At 48.5% G+C, this 22,251-nt stretch overlaps 1 long non-coding RNA gene across 1 annotated transcript in view; it reads right to left on the reverse strand.

The window, feature by feature from the left end:
• The window catches only part of LOC140459747 (uncharacterized), a 126,419-nt gene that overhangs the window by 79,780 nt on the left and 24,388 nt on the right, over positions 1-22,251 (reverse strand). The window contains exon 2 of the long non-coding RNA XR_011953858.1: positions 20,866-21,048. This is a non-coding gene — a long non-coding RNA (uncharacterized lncRNA). The remainder of the gene's footprint in view (positions 1-20,865; positions 21,049-22,251) is intronic.

Here is a 22,251-nt window from a genome sequence, read left to right on the forward strand (position 1 = left end):
TTACTTTTGGCATGGTTCCACTGAAGTGTCTTTTTCCATGCTCTATTCGATTAGATTTCCGACAGTATGGAAAAAGACCCTTTGGCCCAACACGTCCACACCAACCCTCTGAAGAGTGAACCACCCAGACCCATGCACCTATCCTATATTTTACCCCTGACTAATGCACCTATCATTGTGGGCAATTTAGCATGGCCAGTTCACCCTAACCTGCACATCTTTGGACTGTGGGAGGAAACCGGAGCACCCAAAGGAAACCCACGCAGACACGGGGAGAATGTGCAAACTCCACACACAGACAGCCACCTGAGGGTGGGATCGAACCTGGGTCCCTGGTGCTGTGAGGCAGCAGCGCTAACCACTCTGTAAGAAATTTGACCTGATGTCAGTCTTAAACTGGCACACCTTTATTCTGAGACTATGCCATCTGTTCTAAACTCTCCCATAAGGGGAAACATCCTCTCAGCATTTGCCCTGTCAAGACCCTTTAGAAACTTGTATATTTCAAAGAGATCACTTCTCATTCTTCTCAACTCCGTTAACGTCGGAGGCTGAGGGGTGACCCTACAGAGGTTTATAAAATCATGAGGGGCATGGATAGGGTAAATAGACAAAGTCTTTTCCCTGGGCTGGGGGAGTCCAGAACTAGAGTTGGTTTAGGGTGAGAGGGGAAAGATATAAAAGAGACCTAAGGGGAAATTTTTCCACACAGAGGGTGGTACGTGTATGGAATGAGCTGCCAGAGGAAGTGGTGGAGGCTGGGACAATTGCAACATTTAAGAGGCATTTGGATGGGTATATGAATAGGAAGGGTTTGGAGGGATATGGGCCAGGTGCTGGCAGGTGGGACTAGATTGGGTTGGGATATCTGATCGGCATGGACAAGTTGGACCGAAGGGTCTGTATCCATGCTGTACATCTCTATGGCTCTATTGGTACTTTCCCAATCTGTTTAGTCTTTGCTCTTCAGAAAATCCCTCCCTACCCGGGATCATCCTTGTGAACCTTCTCTGAACTGCCTCCACGTGAAACATTATCTTTATTTAAATAAGGGGAACCAAAACTGCTCACAGTGCTCCTGATATGGCCTCACCAGCACCTTGTCCAATTGCAGTAAGACTTCCCTACTCTCGTACTCCAACCCCCTTGAAATAAGGGCTAATGTTCCATTAGCCTTCCTTATGACCTGCTTACCTGTGTGCTAGCTTTCTGTGCCTTATGCACAGGCTCCCCCAAAGTCCCTTTGTCTTGCCGCATTCTGCAGCTGTTATCAATTTAAGTTGTGGTCTGTTCTTTTGTTCTCCTTTCCGAAATGAACTCCATTTGCCAACTTGTTGTATCCCTCTCGCAACCTGCCTTTCCATCTCGTTTTTGTGTCACCTGCAAATCTGGCCACACGACACACTCCTCTTCCTTCCAAGTCGTTAACGTGTATTGTAACCAGTTGTGGTCCCAACACTGATCCCTGTAGAATCCCACTCGGAACAGGGGTTAGTAACCTGAGAAAGACTTCCTTAACTCCAATCACTGTGTCTTTTCCATTAGCCAATTCTCTACCCATGTCAAAACTACTACCCCCATCACCTTGGGCTCTTATGATGTAACTTTTTGCGAGATACCTTGTCGAACGCTTTCTTAAAGTCCACATATAACACATCTGCTAGTTCCTCTCGATCCACTCTGGTTCCTCGAAAAAAAACTTCTAATTAGTCAGAGACGATTTCTTTATTTATGAAGCTGCTTGATTTGACGATTTCACAAATCTTGAATTAAGAGTCTAACGATGACCGTGAAACCAATGTCAATTGTCAAAAAGAAAAACATCTGGTTCGCTGATGTCCCTTAGGGAAGGAAACTGCTGCTCTTTCCTCGTGTGACTCCAGACTGACAGAAATGTGGTTGACTCTTAACTGTCCTCCCGGCAATAAATACTGCCCTAGTCAGCGGTGTCCCACAAAAGAACTATCAAACTAAAACCTCAAAATCCCGAGACATGCAGTGCTCTGTCCCCGTCCTTTGGCTGTCTCACACTGCTTTCTTTCTGTCTTTCCTGTCTGAACTTTCTCTCCATCTACCTCAGCCCATATGTGTCACGTGTGACGTGTCGTCTCGTTTTATCCATTGGTCCTGTGATGTCTCTCGGCCAGTCTCATTTCCAGGACTTTTTGTGCTGACTTGCGGTGAGGTACTTGTGTGGGGTGTAAGCGGGGAAGGGAGGGGGGAATGCAGGTGTTACTCCAACTCAGCTGGCTTCACAGCTAACAGGAGTTGAAGGGTCTCAAGCTGGAGGAGAGATTTTGACTTCATTTCCACAAGCAATTTTAAAGTACCAAGTCAAATGAAGACATTTCGGGTATGTGTTGCTCTGGTATCATTCAACTAAATGAACCTTTGTAATGACCGTCCTCTCTTTGATGTGGAGTTGCTGGTTGGGCTGAGATGGACAAAGTTAAAAATCACACAACATCAGGTTATAGTCCAACAGGTTTAATTGGAAGTACTAGCTTTCCAAGTGCTGCTCCTTCATCAGGTAGCTGTGGAACAGGATCAAAAATGCACAGAATTTATAGCAAATGACCACAGTAACATGCAACTGAAACAATATATTGAATAAACCTAGATTGCTGTTAAGTTAATGAGTTTTGAGAAGATTTGTAGCTCAGGTTGAGGTTCTGGATGTAGGTTTGCTCGCTGAGCTGGAAGGTTCATTTCCAGATGTTTCATCACCACACTAGAATTCAAGAGTCGTGAGGTGATGTTGCAGCTGTACACGACTTTGGTTAGGCCACATTTGGAGTACTGTGTGCAGTTCTGGTCGCCTCACTTTAGGAAAGATGTGGAAGCTTTGGAGAGGGTGCAGAGAAGATTTACCAGGATGTTGCCTGGAATGGAGAGTAGGTCGTACGAGGATAGGTTGAGAGTTCTCGGCCTTTTCTCGTTGGAACGGCGAAGGATGAGGGGTGACTTGATAGAGGTTTATAAGATGATCAGAGGAATAGATAGAGTAGACAGTCAGAAACTTTTTCCCCGGGTACAACAGAGTGTTACAAGGGGACATAAATTTAAGGTGAAGGGTGGAAGGTATAGGGGAGATGTCAGGGGTGGGTTCTTCACCCAGAGAGTGGTGGGGGCATGGAATGCGCTGCCCGTGGGAGTGGTAGAGTCAGATTCATTGGCGACCTTTAAACGGCATTTGGATAGGTACATGGATGGGTGCTTAATCTAGGATAGAAGTTCGGCACAACATCGTGGGCCGAAGGGCCTGTTCTGTGCTGTATTGTTCTATGTTCTATGTTCTATGTTCTATGTTCTATGTTCTATGTTCTATGTAACATCATCAGTGAGCCTCCTGACGAAGCACTGCTAATGTTTCCTGCTTTCTATTTATATGTTTGGGGATCTTTGTGTTGGTGATGCTATTTCCTGTAGAACCCAACATATAAATAGAAGGCAGGAAAGATCAGCAGTGCTTCATCTGGAGACTTACTGATGGTGTTACCTAGTATAGTGACAAAACATCTGGAAATGAACCTTCCAGTTCAGCGAGCAAACCTACATCCATTGCTGTTAAGTCTTTGATCTTTTAGAATGGGTTGCAGGTTTTGGCTCATTGAAGTGTAAAACCTAGAACTTCTTTCAAGTCACATACTCGAGATAACAAAGGTAACGAAGGACATCACCTTTTTTTAATAAAGCCTTAAGTTATCTCGAGAATGTGACTTGAAAGAAGCTCTGGGTTTAACATATTAATGAACTGACACTTGTTACCCACTTGAAAAAATGAAAGATTTTATAGAAATCTAAGTTTGTTCAATACATCATTTCAGTTGTAGGACACTGTGATCTTTTGCTATAAATTAGATTAGATTCCCTACAGTGTGGAAACAAGCCCTTCAGCCCAACAAGTCCACACCGACCCTCCGAAAAGTAACCCACCCAGACCCATTTGCCTCTGACTAATGCACCTAACACTATGGGCAATTTAGCATGGCTGACCTGCACATCTTTGGACTGGGGGAGGAAACCCATGTAGACATGGAGAGAATGTGCAAACTCCACACAGACAGTCGCCCGAGGCTGGAATTAAACCCAGGTCCCTGGCGCTGTGAGGCAGCAGAGCTAACCACTGAGCCACTGTGCCACCCCAACATCTAATGATCCTGTTCCACACCGACCTGATGAAGGAGCAGTGCTCCGAAAGCTAGTGTTTCCAAATTAACCTGTTGGACTATAACCTGGTGTTATGTGATTTTTAATTTTATCCCCCTCTCTTTGGCAAACTTGTCATTAATTTTTATTGATACATGCCCAGATTTTGTAGTCTTTTTGAAAACGGTTTTGTTTTGATAACTCTGTTTAATGATCACATCAAAAGACACAACTGGATGGGTTGGGACTCTTTTCACTGCAGCCTTGGAGGCTGAGGGGTGACCTTCGAGAGGTTTATGAAATCAAGACGGGAAGGTGAATGGCAGGCATCTTTTTCTGAGGTTGGGGCATTTCAAGACTAGGGGATGTATTTTTAAGATGAGAGGAGAAAGATTGAACAAAACGTGAGGGACAATTTTTTAACGCAGAGTGGTTCATGTGCGAAATGGATTTCCAGACAAAGTGGTGGTTGCAGGTACAGTTACAATGTTTAAAAGACATTTCGGTAAGTTCATGAACAGGAAAGGTTTGGGATGACTTGGGCCTAGCACAGGCAGATGGGACTGGCTGAGTTTGGGATTATCATTGGCATGGACTGATTGGATCGAAGAGTCTGATGCTGCGCTGTTTGATTCTAGGACTCCCAACACTGCTGCCCAGTGCTGAATAACCAAGTGCGAGGGCAAAACTCTGCAGGTCAAGCAGCTTCTGTGGAGAGAAAAAGGTTGGGTAGGCCAGGATTGTTTTCCTTAAAACAGAGGACAGTAATTGGGTGAGTTAATCAGGGTGGACAGATTTGAGGGGCTTGTGTAGCGGGGACAGGGGGAGACGTGTTTCCTTTGGCAGAGATGTCAGTTACCAGAGTACACAGACTCAAGTAAAATGGCAGAAGGATAAGACAGGAAATAAGAAGAACACTTATAAATCCAAAGGTCTGTGGCTATCCTGTTTGATCTGGAAACCATCCATTCATTTGTACTGCAGCTCGGGCCTTGCGCTACTCCAAACCAGCCTGTTTCACAGCTAACAGGAGTCGAAGGGTCTCAAGCTGGAGGAGAGATGTTCACTTCAGTCCCACAAACTATTGGAAAGTGGGATTAGAACGGGCAGTTTAGGTTTATTCAGCTGATGCTAACACAGGAGGTCTCGTTCTGTGTCCTCGCCTTTGTGTGTGTGTATGTGTCAGAGACAGAGTGAGTGAGGACGAGCTGGATTGTAAAGTTGAACATTGCTGTGCACTCTCTCTCTCTCTCTCTCTCTCCTAGGTGACCTGATTCGTCCCCTCTGGCGGTGCCCTCCCACTGATTTCTTCACCTTGCAAGATGCCCGCCATGCGGTAGAGGGCTGCCTGATTTCACCGTAAACCGCAGCAGAGCTTGATGAGGCGGGAGCACAGTGTTCGCGCGCCCCGGCCCCAGGGTAGGCCGGCAGCTGGGGGGCCTGTGCTGCAGCTGGACTCTGAGACGGCCGGGCCCCTTGGCTGACTAGGCGAGACTGGGCCAGGACAGTGGAGGAGAGCAATGGACAAGCTAGACAAGGCAGACGCCTGCCTCCACGCCCGGGAACAGTTCGAGGGGCCACTGCCTCCGTCCTCCAGCTCGCAGCTGGACCTACGCTACGACCAGGAGCCGTCCTGCCAACACCAGACCAAAATCAAGGTGAGGACAGGGAACAAGGTGATGATATACCAGAGCAGACAGTCTCAGCGGCGGTCGCAATGTCGGCGGCCCCGGCCCAGGGGGCGCCCTCGCAGGCAGCGGCGGCAGAGGAAACCACAGCCCTGCATCGTGGCAGCGGACAGGAAATCGGAGACCGCCTCAGAACCAGCGCCCGCACCGCCAGGCAAGAGCCCATGGGAGCCCTGGAGCGCAGGCCTGGGCCTGGACGTGGCCTCCACATCGCAGGGGAAGTGTGCCTCCGCCGGCGAGCTGAGCGGCCAGCGCCCGGCCTACCCGAAGGAGATGCCCTACGAGCTGAGGGCGTACACGACATGGGCGGGCTCCAGGTGGATCAGGGGAGGGGCGCCGGCCACCGCAGCTGACACACTGAAGCCAGGAAGGAAGGCCCAGGGCAAAAGGAAGCACGTGGAGGCCCCGGTTAGGCAGAAGGGCTGCCAGAACCCAGGCAAGAGGGGCTGCATGAACCCTGGGGAGAGGGGCTGCATGAACCCTGGGGAGAGGGGCTGCATGAACCCTGGGGAGAGGGGCTGCCAGAATCTGGGGGACAGGGCCTACATGAACCCCGGGGAAGGGGGCTGCAAGAACCCAGGGGAAGGGGGCTGCAGGAATCCAGGGGGAGGGGGCTGCAGGAACCCAGGAGAGAGGGGCTGCAATAACCCTGGGGAGAGGGGTTGCAGGAACCCAGGGGAAGGGGGCTGCAGGAACCCAGGGGAAGGGGGCTGCAGGAATCCAGGGGAAGGGGGCTGCAAGAATCTGGGGGAGAGGGCCTACATGAACCTAGGGGAAGGGGGCTGCAAGAACCCAGGGGAAGGGGGCTGCATGAACCCAGGGGAAGGGGGCTGCAGGAACCCAGGGGAAGGGGGCTGCATGAACCCAGGGGAAGGGGGCTGCAGGAACCCAGGGGAAGGGGGCTGCATGAACCCAGGGGAAGGGGGCTGCAGGAACCCTGGGGAAGGGGTCTGCAAGAATCTGGGGGAGAGGGCCTACATGAACCTAGGGGAAGGGGGCTGCAAGAACCCAGGGGAAGGGGGCTGCAGGAACCCAGGAGAGAGGGGCTGCAATAACCCTGGGGAGAGGGGCTGCAGAAACCCAGGGGAAGGGTGCTGCCAGAATCTGGGGGACAGGGCCTACATGAACCCAGGGGAAGGGGGCTGCAGAAACCCAGGGGAAGGGGGCTGCATGAACCCAGGGGAAGGGGGCTGCAGGAACCCAGCGGAGAGGGGCTGCAGGAACCCAGGGGAGAGGGGCTGCATGAACCCAGGGGAGAGGGGCTGCATGAACCCAGGGGAGAGGGGCTGCAAGAATCCAGGGGAGAGGGGCTGCAAGAATCCAGGGGAGAGAGGCTGCAGGAACCCAGGGGAGAGGGGCTGCATGAACCCAGGGGAGAGGGGCTGCAAGAATCCAGGGGAGAGGGGCTGCAGGAACCCAGGAGAGAGGGGCTGCAAGATTGCAGGGGAGAGGGGCTGCAGGAACCCAGGGGAGAGGGGCTGCAAGAATCCAAGGGAGAGGGGCTGCAGGAACCCAGGGGGGAGGGGCTGCAAGAATCCGGGAGAATGGAGCTATGAGACCCCCAGGGAGAGGGACTGCGAGACCCCCGGGGAGGGGGACTGCGAGACCCCCAGGGAGAGGGACTGTGAGACCCCCAGGGAGGGGGACTGCGAAACCCCCAGGGAGAAGGGCTGCCAGAACCTAGGAGAGAGTGGCTGTGACAGTGACTGCGAGACCCCCGAGGAGAGGGGCTGTGGGGCCCCCAGAGAGAGGGGCTGCGAGAGCACTGGGAAGAGAGACTGCGGAAACCCAGGGGAGGGAGACTGCCAGAACCCGGGGGCGGGGACGCAGCTGAGACACACCCGCGGCCAGCTGGAAAAGGAGGGGGGGCAGCAGCTGTGCAGCTCCACGGACGAGGCCTACCCGAGCAGGATCAGAGAGAATGGCTATCCCCTCAAGCGGTCGTATGGGGAGACCAAGGTGAACCTGCGGCTGGTCCAGGAGTCGATGGCCGCCGGCTGTGAGCAGGGAGAGGCCAGGCCGCGGCAGAGGGGACGGCCGGCAGGCCGGGGCTGCCTCAAGAGGCCTCGACGCCAATGCACCGTCACTGTGTCGGACGCCCAGACGCAGACCGATAAATCGAGTGGACGCTGCAGCCCTGGCCACAGCAGCAGCAGCAGCTTCAGCCTGCCGTCCACCTCGGGTCAGTCCAGGCCCAGGCCCAGGCCCAGGCGCAGGCCCAGGCCCGGGCCTGCCAGGAGGAAGGGCAGCATCCACACCTCTTCCCAGTCCTTGGTGGCGGGCGAGGGCCGCGCCAGTTCGGCGGAGGGAGAGGAGGAGGATGACAACGACGATGACGATGACGATGAGGAGGAGGACGACGAGGAGGAGGAGGAGATGGGGAGCAGTCGCAGCAGCCAGTGCTCCACGCCGTCCTCGGTGAGCTGCAGTGAGGAGCAGGCCGCAGCAGGCCTCAAGCAGGCAGGTGGGCCTAGTGTGGCCACCGAGTTGGTCCTCGCCCGGCCCCCTGGCAGGGCGCTGGCTGTGGCGGGCCCGCTGGGCTGCCGTCCCCACGGCGACAGGCGCAAGACGAGCTCCGGCCGTTCCCCGGCCAACGTCGAGCGAACATGGCGCCGAAGGAGCCCGGTCCCGTCCTCTCAACCCCAACGCTCCCAGGACAACTGGGGCTGCCTCATCTTCTGAGCGGCTCACCTTACCCGTTTCCCCCCCCTCCCCCCCCACCACTGACCCCGGGCTCTCTTTAGCCCTCTCCTCACAGCTAACAATGACTGTACATAACCTGCAAAGCTTAAATAATAATAATAAAAAACAGAAAAGAGCAGATTACCGACCAACAAAAGTGGGGTTTGTGCAGGACGTGGGCAGGTGCGGGTGAGGGGCTGCTGCCCACCGAGAGTAGTGGGGGGGGGGGGTGGGGGTGGTGGTGGGTGTGGGGCAGGGGTCGTGCTTAAAAGACACCAGTTCCCAGCAGCCAAGGAGAGACGCAGGGGAAACCAGCCGGTGTGTGCGCGCGTGTGGTGTGGGTGCAGGCACTGACGGGGGAAGGGCTGTCACGCCAGGCTGCCGGAGGGCACGGTGTTCAGAAACGGCGCCAGCAAAGGGTGGCCACCAGACCTGTCTCGGACACAGGGTGTTGTAGAGCAGCCCCGCCCCGGTTCTCCCTCGCATTCTCTCTTCCCCAGGGATTCTTATCCCTACCTGCTCCACTTCGCGTTTCAACATGTTTTGGATTCGGAGGAGACCATCGCGCCTGTTCATTGAGAGAGTTGACAAATTCGCCCGTTCTGGTTTCCTGTCTTTTTTAAGGCTGTTGTCCCAACTGTTTCCGGCCATGCATTCTTGAGCACAACAATTCCTTCCTTTAAAAACCCAAATTCTCCTCATCCTCCCTCTCTTTCTCCCTGGGAGTCAATTACCACCACGTCCCCACCAGTGAAGACAGATCCTCCTTGTTTTGCCCGTCGCACCCCGACGGGAGTTGGAAGCCCCCTGTTAAGTCTCCCCTCCCACCTCCCCTGCTGGAAGGAGAACACCTTCAGTTTCACCAGTCCCTGTATGTAATTGAGGCCCCTCATCCCTCAGCCACTCCAGTGAAACACCTCTCCACCTTGACTTCCTCCCTAAGAGTATGTGTAGGGGTGGGCAGGGAGGGTGATGCTCAGAATGGAATGGAGTCCTCCACCTGGAGCTCACCCCATGGTAGCTAAAGGTTCAGCTCTTGCTTTTGTATTTTGCACCTGATTTAATAAAGCCAAAGACACCTTCTGCCTTTTTAATGGCTTCTCAACTTGTCCTGCCATCTCTGAAGACTCTGTGTGTGTGTGTGTGTGTGTGTGTGTGTGTGTGTGTGTGTGTGTGTGTGTGTGTGTGTGTTCTCAACTTGTCCTGCCATCTCTGAAGACTGTGTGTGTGTGTGTGTGTGTGTGTGTGTGTGTGTGTGTGTGTGGTCTCAACTTGTCCTGCCATCTCTGAAGACTGTGTGTGTGTGTGTGTGTTCTCAACTTGTCCTGCCATCTCTGAAGACTGTGTGTGTGTGTGTGTGTGTGTATGTGTGGATCCCTGGTTTCTGTCTCTCTGTCTGATCTTGAAGACTTTTCGCACTGTACCATGCAGCTTACACACCACGCAAGTGTGCCTGTTTGTGAAGGTGAACATGCAGTCTCTCAGAGCTAATGAGCTTTTGTTGAAAGTGCAAGCGCTGGGGCACTTTGCTCTGTCCTGATTAGAGCAGTCGAGGAGGGAAGTGTGGGAATTGATGAGTGTGGAATTCCTGAGTCTGTCCTGACGAGCTGTACAATGTTTCTTGGCCCCGTCACATTTGATCCAACTGAGGTCTGCAGAAGTAAGCCAGGGACTGTGCCCAATTTCTCTGGGAATCAAGGGTCCCCGTGTTATTGAATGTCACGCAAGTGTAAATATACCAGTTTAGGTTTTACAGGCAAGGGAGGCATCTCACAGCCGTCCCCCTGAGAGATAATTTCCCTCACCTGTCACCTCACGAGGTATTTTTCCCTCGAAAGTTGTTGGCGGTGTGAGCCGAAGTTGTGAATGATGGGAACAACAGTTGATTCCTTCAACAGTTCACGCGTAAAATCTCAGGAAAAGGTGGAGGAAATTGGGGGTGAAATGGAGGGGGGGGGGACAAATCAGGCAGAGAAAAAGAGGGAAAGAGTGATTGAGTTAAAGGAAAAAGGAATTTCTTTTAAAAAGTATGTCCCCAGCAACAGCACACATACTACCTTTGATCACAAGCCTTTGGATAGTTTGTACAATGATCACTGTGAGCACTATTAATCTCAGTGTTACTTTGCTGGCAAACGCTGCTCAAAGATTTCTTGAAAGCTGCAAGATTTTAAAATGTGGGAGAATTTTGACTTTAAACCTGACTTGCTTTCAGGATCTAGTGTGCAGTCCTGTGGCATTTTGACAGAAAGAAAAGTACGTTCCCCAATCCCTCACTGTCTCCTACCAGGGCTGTATCTACACCATAGAAGAAAACCACTCTTCAAGTTAAATTCTGCTCAGCACACTGTTGAACAATGGGAGCATTCACTGCAACCAAACCTGTACCACCAATGCAGACATGATGCAGTGATCAGGAGCCTGGCGATATAAAGAATGATTGCATTTCTATAGCCCCTTTCAGAATCTCAATCCATCCCAAGGTCTTTTACAAAAACCCACAGTCTATTTGAGGCTCACTAATGTAGGAAATGAACAACTCAGCAAACTGTCGCAAACAACAAGGAAGTCAAAACAAGCAATCTGTTTTAGTGGTAGCTGAGGAGTTAATGTTAGCTACAGGATAACTCTCTGAAGCTCTGCAAAATCATATCAATCTGGAATCTTTTGTCCTGAATGGAATTCACAGTCCAACACTGTTTTCCAGAAGACTGCAGCATTGGTCCTCCAACTGCAGCACTCCTTCCGGAGTGCCCCGAGCATGGACAAATGCTGCCTCAGCAGAGATTCAACACTTGTACAGCGAGCTCTCAGCACTGCCATCCAACTGTGCAGCACTCCCTCAGTACTGACCCTCTGAGAGTGCAGCACTCCCTCAGTACTGACCCTCCGACAGTGCGGCCCTCCCTCAGTACTGACCCTCTGACAGTGCAGCCCTCCCTCAGTACTGACTCTCTGACAGTGTGGCATTCCCTCAGTACTGACCCTCTGACTGTGCAGCACTCCCTCAGTACTGACCCTCTGACAGTGCGGCCCTCCCTCAGTACTGACCCTCTGACTGTGCAGCACTCATTCAGCACTGACCCTCCGACAGTGCGGCCCTCCCTCAGCACTGACCCTCTGACAGTGCAGCACTCCCTCAGCACTGACCCTCCGACAGTGCGACCCTCCCTCAGTACTGACCCTCTGACTTGCAGCACTCCCTCAGTACTGACCCTCAGACAGTGCGACACTACCTCAGCACTGACCCTCCAACAGTGCGACCCTCCCTCAGCACTGACCCTCCGACAATGCTGCGTTCCCACAGTACTGACCCTCTGACAGTGCGGCACTTCCTCAGTACTGCCCCTCTGACAGTGCAGCACTACCTCAGTACTGACCCTCTGACTGTCCAGGACTTGCTCAGTACTGACCATCCAACAGTGTGGCGCTCCCTCAGTACTGACCCTCCGACAGTGCAGCACTCCCTCAGTACTGACCTTCTGACAGTGCAGCACTCCCTCAGCACTGACCCTCTGACAGTGCAGCACTCCCTCAGTACTGACCCTCCGACAGTGTGGCCCTTCCTGAGCATTGACCCTCTGACAGTGCGGCACTCACTCAGTCTTGACCCTCTGACAGTGTGGCACTCCCTCAGCACTGACCCTCCGACAGTGCAGCACACCCTCAGCAGTGACCCTCCAATAGTGCAGCACACCCTCAGCAGTGACCCTCCGACAGTGCAGCACCCCATCAGTACTGACTCCGACAGTTCAACACTCCCTCAGTACTGACCCTCCGACAGTGCAGCACCCCCTCAGTACTGACTCCGACAGTTCAACACTCCCTTAGTACTGACCCTCTGACACTGCCTCAGTACTAATCTCTGACCATTGTGAGAATATCTACTGCACACATAAGGCAGGGATTCAATAAGGCAGCTCACCACCATCCCTTTGTGAGTAGCTCGAGATGAGAATTAAATGCCCATATTCCATCTCTCAGATAAAGTTAAAAATCACACAACACCAGTTTATAGTCCAACAGGATCATTTGAAAGTCCAAGTTTTCGGAGCTCTGCTCCTTCATCAGGTAGCTACCTCGTTGGTGCAAAAGTGGCCCATCATCTTGCCTGCCATCCATTTTGCTGTTCTTGCAGTTTTGCATTTGTCCACTTGACTGCGCCAGAGGCCAATTAGTTGCTGCTTGAATTTCTGCGGTGACCTTTTCGAACATGAGTCTTCATGAGTCAGTATGTTGTTTTGCCTGAGATTTCAGGAAGGACATTATTCCATCAAATGTCAACAATTGAGCTATTGAGTTCCTGCCAACAGTTAATGAAAAGAAGAAACAAAATCTGCCATTCCTGTGGTACTGCACCCTGTCTCTGAGAAACATTTCATTCTTCCTCACATACAATGAATTACTCATATTCACTGCTGGAATAAAGACAAATTCAATCAACATCTTGTAAGCAGGCAAGACAGATAAAGGCAATAACTTTGATTCAGTGATTGTTGAAGCAATATAGGCTAGATCAGAATAATTCAAAGCCTCCAGCTCCAACTCCAAGATATCATGGAATCTATTATATCCACTTGAGGATACAGATGCACCTCACTGATGCTAGGTTTGGGTTCCACTTGGGTCACTCAGCTCTTGACTTCATTGCAGCCTTGTTTCAAAAACATGGATCAACCTGCTGAGTTCCAGAGGTGAGATGACAGTGACTGTCCTTGGTGTCAAAAGTGCAATTTAGTGAATCTGGCATAATGGTTCCCTGGCAATCAGTGAAGGATCAGGAGCAATTCTCTCCACTGGTTGAAGTTTTATTGAGTACCATGGTTGACGGTTCTGCTTGTTGAAGGTCAATTAGTTCATGACCAGGGAATCTCTGCAGCAGTTCCTCGGGAAGGAGTGTGCAATCATCTTCAGCTGCTTCCTCAATGACCTTCTCTCCATTGTAAGGTCAGAAGTGGGGATGTTCGCTGATGACTGTATCGTGTTCAGCACCATTCACAGGCCCTCAGATACAAAGTTGGATGTGTTCATATACAGTCAGACCTGAACTTTAAAAATGTTTTGGCAAGTGATATTCAAGCCACTGAGGTGCCTGGCAAGTGATAGCTCCAACAGGAGAGAACCTACAGGATCAGGCATTGAGTAAGAATTTGGGACATCGTGTCACAACTGCACAAGACACTGATTAAGGTCATACTTAGACTCCTGCGTACAATTCTAGTCACCCTACTACAGGAAGAAAGTTATTAAACAGGGAAGAATCCAAAAAAGATTTGCAAGTATGTGACCGAGGCTAGAAGGTTTGAGGTACAAGGAGAGGTTTTGTTAGGATGGGACTCTTTTCCACTGTTCATAACAGGCTGAGAGGCAGCCGCACAGAGGTTTATAAAATCATGAGGGGCACAGATGAAGTAAATTGGTAAAGATCTTTTCCCCTGGGTTAGGGGAGTCCAAAACAAGAGGGCATAGGTTTAAGGTCAGAGGGAAAAGATTTATGAGGGTCCTGAGGGCCAACTTGTTCCCAGAGGGTGGTGCATACATGGAACAAACTGCCAGAGGTAGTGGTGGAGGCAGGTACAATTACAACATTCAAAAGGCATCTTGTCAGACACATGGATAGGAAAGGTTTCGAAGGATATGAGCAAATGGGGCTACTTCAGTTTAGGTAACCCAGTAGGCATGGATAATTTGGGCCGAATGGCCTGTTTCAGTGCTGTATGCCTGTATGACAAAAGCACTACTTTCAGTGAGCCCATTCAATATCCATATCCTGGGAAAGTCAGAGCAGGAGTTTGGCCAATTGACCTTTTGAACCTTCTGTGTCATTCAAACAGATCAGGGCTGACAATGTCATTTTTATCCACTTCATCATATCCATTGATATTATTAGCATCCAAAAATCTATTGCTTTTTGTCTTGAACAAGCCTTTTTGCCTGAGTTTCTGCAGCCCGGGAAGAGAGAATTCCAAAGTCCTCTGAGTCATGAATGACCTGGCCCTTATTCTGATTCCTTGTACCCTGGTTGGGGGAATACTCGATTTGCATCCACCCTATCACTCACTATAAAAACTTAATAGAACCATAAAATCCCTACATTACAGAAAGATGCCATTCAACCCATCGAGTCTGTACCAATCCTGCGAAGAGCATCCCACCCTACCCCTGAACTCTGCATCAACCACATAAATCCATCTAACCTGCACATCCCTGGATGCTATGGGGCAATTTAGCATGGCCAATTCATTGAACCTGCATGTCATTGGACTATGGGAAGAAACTAGACCATCCTGTGGAAACCGATGCAGACACGGGGACAATGCACAAAACACCACACAGACAGTCACCCGAGGACTAGAATCGAACTCAGATCCCCAGTGCGGTGAGGCAGCAGAGCTAATCACTGAGTCACTGAGCCACCCTGTTTTTTGTTTAATTTAGTCAGTTACAGTGAGGTCATCTCTTATTCTTTCAAAATGTCGAGAGTTCAGATGATCATTTAATTGAAGAATACAATCCCTTCAGTGTGGAAACAGGCCATTTGGCCCAATAAGTCCACACTGACCCTCCAAACAGTATCCCATCCAGACCCCTTCCCCTACCCTATTACTCTCCACTTAACCCCTGACTAATGCACCTAACCCACACATCCCTGATAACTACGGGCAATTTAGCATGACCAATTCACCTAACCTGCATACCTTTGGACTGTGGGAGGAAACCGGAGCACCCGAAGGAAACCCACGCAGACACGGGGAGAACGTGCAAATCTCCACAGTCACCTGAGGCTGGAATTGAGCCTGGATCCCTGGTGTTGTGAGGGACTAAGCCACTGACCCACCATCCTGCCCATAATGTTCCTCAATTTTGTTTTCCTTATCAGGCAAACCTGCCATCCCAGAGATTCGTCTGGTGAATTTCCATTGCACTCACGAAATGGCAAATATATTCTTTCTTCGATAAGAAGACCAGAGCTGTACTCAAAACTCCAGGTGTAGCCTCATCAAGACTCTGTACAACTGCAGGAGGTTAACTGTCCTCAAACGCTCTTGCAATGACTAATACCATCTTCCTAATTGCTGGGTGCACCCATAATGACAGCTTGTGATAACTCATAAACATGGGCACCAAGGTCCTTGTGGTCATCAACATTCCCAAACTCTTACCATTTCAGAAATATTCTGCTTCTCTGGTTTTTCCACCAAAGTGGATAACTTCACATTTATTTACAATCGAGTCCATCTATTATCTTCTCATCCATTAATTCAGCTTTGAGTCTCCTTGCAGTCTTTTCAGAACTTAGAATTGACAGTGTGGTGTCGTCAGAAAATTTGGAAATATTACATTTGGTCCCAACAGTCAAATTATTTGTATGAATTGTGAACCATGGTCCTTGTGGTACCCTGCTAATAACAGTCTATTGTCCTGAGAATGATCTGTTTGTTCTGTCTGTTAACCAAAATCCAATATTTTACCGCCAAACCCGTACACTCTAATTGTGCTTACGAACTTCATTGGATTATGACCTTACCAAAAGCCATCAAAAAATGCAAATGCACCATACTTCTAAGCTACAAGTGAAGATCTAGAGCCCTCTTTAGGGACCTTTTGGGTCAAGATCGGTCAAAAGAATCAACGGAATGTGGTCTGCATAAAGCAAGGTTATCAGTTTAATGAAGCATGGCACCTTGGCGCAATTCTGTCCAGCAACACAGACGTTAAAGCTTCCCGCACTCCATGTCAAAATTGTGCAATTACATTTGAAAACTACACATTATTTATAGGTTTTTTAAGAGACAGTATAGCCTTAATTACAATAAGACCAATCACATGAAATAAGGTGACATGATTTACAGCAGGTTAATCCAGGGATATTTCCTGGGAAACAGATTGTTATACGTACAGAATCACCCCATGTTTGCTCGTACAGGGTTAGTTCAAATACTAAATCACTGTCTTACAATTCATATTGTGAAAAATCCATTGTATTCCCTTATCTTCTATTTAGCAAAGCAGCAGTACAGGTTCACAGAGTCAAATCATTACTTGCAGCCATTTTGTTGTGTTATTTTAAATTGAAAAGCCACTTCGTGGTTAATAAAAATCTACATATACTTGTTGCTTCTGACAACAGCCAATATTCAAATTTTAGATCCTTACAAGTAACATCCTCAAGATAGTTCAACAGGGTTAATAATGTCCACTTTCATCAATTCATGTGAACTCTACCCAATTCTATCATTATTTGTTGGTGTGTCCAATTATCATAGGTTTGAACATTATTCCTCCTGCTGACTCTTCTCCATTTCTCCACTCCCTCCTTTCATAAATAGTGGAGTGACATTTGTTACTTTGCAGTCTGCGAGAACCTTTCCACATTCCATAAAATTTTGAAAGATAAACTCGAATGCATCCGTTGTCTCCATAGTGTCACAAAACTAGTCCCTCTTTTTAACCTAAAAGCTGTTCCTTGGCTCAAGGAGACTCTGTCATTGATGTTTTTCAGAGGGGTAATAAACCAGGCCGGGTTCCGATCAGTCTGGTTTGGTACAGAGATGGAAAGGATTTTGAGAGGCCTTTTGTTTATATGTAAATAGGTGAGACTTCAGGCCAAAGTGGTCATGTTTTAGAAGTGACCTGTATAATGAAAGGGGCGTGGTCAGCTCTCTAGCTGAGCAGTTCAGTCTAGAACTGGTTGGGAGTTCAACAGGGAGCTGCGTGGAAACTCTCTCTCTCTCTCTCTTTCTGCCCTTCAACTTCAACCTGTAAGCATGTGTTCCATTTATACTGTGTTTTAAAGGGAATTTGCTTATTGAGGCTGTTGTATATATTTGGAACAGCATACTGAAGTCTAGTTTGGATAGACTGAGTTCTGTAGGGGCTCTTTATTCTGTTGTGCATGTTTCGTGATGTAATTCTGTGAATAAACATTTGTCAGTTTTAAAATCTAGTAGTCAACCTAGCTAACTTACTCTGGGTAATTTTCACTGTACACTTACTGAAACAAATTGCAAAGTTTTAGTCTGGGCTGCCTGCTGAAGAATGTCTTGAGTGGTCTGGCCTAGTCCATAACAGATTGGGCGCTCTTTGCGGGATTTCACACAGCGAGTGGTAAGTGCTAGTGTCTTTATTTCGGGTGTTGGTTTGGTTGGGTAGATAAAGCTTGGGATAGTAAAGGCTCTTTCAGTCGCCAAACATTTTCTGGATGTAAGTGAGTTTTGAGAAGATTTGTAGCTCATGTTGAGGTTTTGGGTGTAGGTTTGCTCACTGAGCTGGAAGGTTCATTTCCAGATGTTTCGTCACCCTACTGGGTAACATCTTCAGTGGGCCTTCAGGCGAAGCACTGTACATGATTCCTGCTTTCTATTTATATGTTTGGGTTTCTGTGGGTTGGTGATGTTATTTCCTGTGGTGAAGTCACTTCCTGTTCATTTTTTTTTAGGGGGTGGTAGATGATGTCTAACACGATGTGTTTGTTGATAGAGTTCCAGTTGGAATGCCATGCTTCTCGGAATTCTCGTGCGTGTCTCTGTTTGGCTTGTCCTAAGTGGATGTGTTGTCCCAGTCAAAGTGGTGTCCTTCCTCATCTGTATGTAAGGATACTAGTGAGAGAGGGTCATGCCATTTTGTGGCTGGTTGGTGTTCATGTAACCTGGTGACTAGTTTTCTGCCTGTCTGTCCAATGTAGTGTTTGTTACAGTTCTTGCACGTCATTTTCTGGATGTGGATGTGGTGGTGTTGGCAGTTTTGCAAAAAGTGAATAAGACCAGGCTGCAGGAATGAGCAGAGAAGCTGGAATTGGGCCTGCCTGCTTCTGTGAGGAGAGAGAATTCCAGCAGTAGCTCAGCATTTAAACTTGCTGGAGGAACCCTCAGAATCTACAGAGATGGCAAGGATTCAATTGCAAATGAAGCAGCTCAAGTTAGAGGCAAGACGTAAGGAGGGAGCAGCTTTGAAATGAAACAGTTTGAGTTCCGATTAAAAGCAGAAGACAGGCAAAAAGAGAGGGCAGCAAACAGAGAGAAAAAGAGAGAGTGGCAGAAGAGGAAGTAAAAGAGAGGGCTTTTGAACTTCAAAAGCTGACACTTAGAAAGTAAAGTCAACATAAAAGGCTTGAGATAAAGGCGGAAGGTAGGCTCAGTGAGGAGGAGATTGAGGATGAGCAAGCCCCTGGTTGTCAGATACCTAGTAAGAAACTGTTGAAGTACGTTCAAGCATTGCCTCAATTTGATGAGAAGGACGTGGAAGTCTTTACCATCTGATTTGAAAAGGTGGCTAAACATATGCAGTGGCCAGGAGCAATGTGGGTCTTGTTGATCCAAACAAAACTTGTAGGTAGAGCTAGTGAGGTCTTTGCGTCACAACCAGAGGAGGTATCTGTGGAGTATGAGGAGGTGAAAAAGCCATTTTAAGTGCATCTGAGCTTGTACCAGAAGCCTATGGACAACATTTCAGCAATCGAAGGAAGGACCTGGTCAAACCTGTATTGAGTTGAAAAGGATCAAACAGAGTAATTTCGAGAGATGGATAAGAGCTTCAAAAATCGAGCAAACCTCTGATGTCCTTAGAGAGGTAATTACTTTGGATGAATTCAAAGATTCACTGCCTGAAGTAGTGCAAACTCCTGTGGAAGAGCAGAGAATTAAAGCAGCGAGGTTCACAGCTGAAGGGGCTGATGATTATGAGCTGGTCCATAAAACCCAGTTTGGCTTCCAGAATCAATTTCAGTCCATGAGGAATAGAAGTTGGGGCAAAGAGAAATCCTCACGTGGAAAGGGAAAGGCAGGTCTCAGTGAAGATCATCAGGATAACATAGCACAGGGTAAAGAAGAAACCCTTGAAGGGGACAAAAAAGTCAAAAACTCTGATGTTTTCATTGTAATAAAGTGGGCCACATAAAATCACAGCAGTGGTGGGCTAGGGGAAAGCCAGATGTAAGAATACCAGACAAGCCAGGGAGATTTGTTGGGACTAGTAACAAAACGCTCAAGGAAAGTTAGACATCTGCCTCAGAGTGTATGAGGTGATCAGAGGTTGATTAAGGAAGAAGTACCAGATCTGCTGAAAAAATATACATGCAAGGGTAAAGTTTATTCACATAGGTCAGGAGCAGTAGGTTAGGAGATTAAAACATTAAGGGACACAGGATTCTCTCAGTCTGTAATGCTGAGGGATGAGGAGATACGCACTCCTGAAGGACTATTGCCAGAAAAGGTCCTGGTGACAGGAATTCATGCTGAGACAAAAAGTGCTCAATTATGTAAAGTCAGGATAGAGAGTCCAGAGAAGAGTGGAGAATTTGTGGCAGGAGTCCTGGACAAACTCTCGGATCCGGGAATACAATTTGTCCTTGCAAATGATATAGCTGATTCACCGGTAGGTGTGCTGCCTACTCTAGCTGAAAAGCCAGTGGAGACGCAGACAACTGAAGACATGGAGATTGTTGATCCAGGAATTTTCCCTGATTGTGTGATCACAAGGTCACAGAGGCACAAGTTGAAGCAGGTGAGATAAAAAGGCGCAGGTAAGGAAACTGACATAATATTATCCAAGGCTTTTTTTTTAATCAGATAAGTGGCACAGAGCAGAAGCAAATCGGTAAATATGCAAACATCTTTAGCTCTGCTAAGCTGATTGAATTACAGCAGAGAGATGAGAACTTAAAACAGTTATACCAAAGGGCATTTACAGAGAAAGAAAGTGAAAGCATTCCTGTGTGTTATTGCTTAACAAACAATGTCTTAATGAGGAAATGGTGACCATCACACATTCAAGCAGGTGAGAAACTGGCAGAGATTCATCAAATTGTTTTGCCAAGGATCCAAGATGGCGGCAGTCAGAGTGGTCTGCTGTACTGGGCTCTCTGCCATATCCCTGGGCAAAGTAGACCTTTACCCACCCCCCACCCCCCTCTTTTTAACCACCTCAAGGAGAAAAAAGTATTAATTGAAACTTACTGCCAGGATGAAGACCGGTAGAGGAAAGGGGCCGAAAGGAGGACAGCAGACAGGGCACTCCCCTACTGTATCGGGGTTGCCTGCAGCTAGTGCTCAGTTTGCTGAGATGGCCCCTTTGGATCCAGCAGGTCAGCAGTACTTACTCTTAGAGTCCACTGAACTCCGAGAGTGGATTCAAGCAACAGTAGAACCACTTTCCGCCATGTTAGAAAAACATGAGCAGGAAATGCAGCACCTGGAATGAGGACTGGAGGCAGTGGAGGAAGGGACCGCAGCATCAGAGACCCTGGCTGAGGTCTCGGGAGGAAGGACCCGAACGCTGGAAGAATAGACTCGGGTCCTACGGGATCAAGTCGACAATCGAGAAAATAAAAATGGAATAATAAACTTACGGATCGTGGGCCTCCCAGAACGTGAAGAAGGTGAGGATCTCGCTGGCTTCCTGCAGGAGTGGCTCCCGAAGTTTCTGCAGCTAGAGTTGGAGTTGGGTCTGGTAGGTGTTGAGCAGGTCTACCAGATCATAACACGCAGGCCCAGGCTGGAACAGCACCCCCCTTCTGGTCCGAGTCCAGCTCCTGTATTATAAAGATAAACAGTCAATAATGGAAGCATCAAGAAGATTGGGAAAGAATATTCACAAATCTTAATGTATAAAGGTTCAAAGATAATGGTTTTTCAAGAATTTTCAGGAGCCCTGGTCAAGAGGAGAAGAACAGTTGATGATGTTAAAAAAGAATTAAGGAACGTAAGCATCCAATACTCCATGAGGTACCTGGCCGCGTTACATCTCATCCATGGGGGAAGCAGTAAATAACTTTGACTCCACTGAAAAGGCAAAGGACTTTGAGAAATCTCTGAAAATGAAGGACCTGAGTTGGGACGGGAGGGGAGGGGGCATTATTGCAAACATTGGTTTGGGTTTTTTTTTAATTATCCCCTTTCTATTTCTCCTTGCCCCTCTCCCTCTTCCCCTTTTTTGTGATTATTTGTTGCACATGTATGGTTTTGTTCTAAATTTATTAAATTGGAACAATTTTATATATTGATCGGCTGGGTAATATCTAGGTTCCCCCTTTTTTTTTTAACGTTGTTTCTTTGATTTTGCATTTGGGGTGACTGTATTTGTGACTAAGACGTGTGGGTGGGGAATGGTACTGTTTCAGAATGTAGATAACAAGTCTTTATTATTTGTGAATTGCGTGGGGCTAGGGCACAGCCTCAGCTAGAGGGAGTTAAGATGGTAACAGGGATTGGGAAGGGTGCCCTCTATGGCCAGGGGGGAAGATCCCGAGCAAATGGGGGAATATTTGGGTACTTGTTTCAGTTAAATGCAGTGTTTATTTTCCTAGATGTAATTGTTTCTATCGGAATAGTTCTTAGATTTTATAGCGTTAGTATCTTTGTAATTCGTCATGCCTCAGATAAGTTCCTTCCTCCCGGGAAACCACGGGCTGTCCCAGATGACCATGGCTAGTGATTTGTTCAGGTAGTGCACCTGGAATATAGAAGGGAGTCATTCTCCTGTTAAAAGAAAGAAGGTCTTGTCGAGCCTCAGGAAAGAAAAGGAGGATATTGCCCTGCTGCAAGAGATGCACCTAACTGACAAAGAACATTTGAAACTACAGCAGGGGGGTTATGACAAGGTGTTTTTCTCATCCTTCAGTTCTAAGACTCGAGGCGTAGCTATTATGATAAGAAGGAACCTCCCCTTCCAGGTAATGGAGCGGATGAAGGATGATCAAGGAAGGCTTATTATTTTGAAAGCCCTAATACATGGA

The sequence above is a fragment of the Chiloscyllium punctatum genome, chromosome 35 (genome assembly GCF_047496795.1).
Source record: "Chiloscyllium punctatum isolate Juve2018m chromosome 35, sChiPun1.3, whole genome shotgun sequence".
NCBI lineage: Eukaryota > Metazoa > Chordata > Chondrichthyes > Orectolobiformes > Hemiscylliidae > Chiloscyllium > Chiloscyllium punctatum.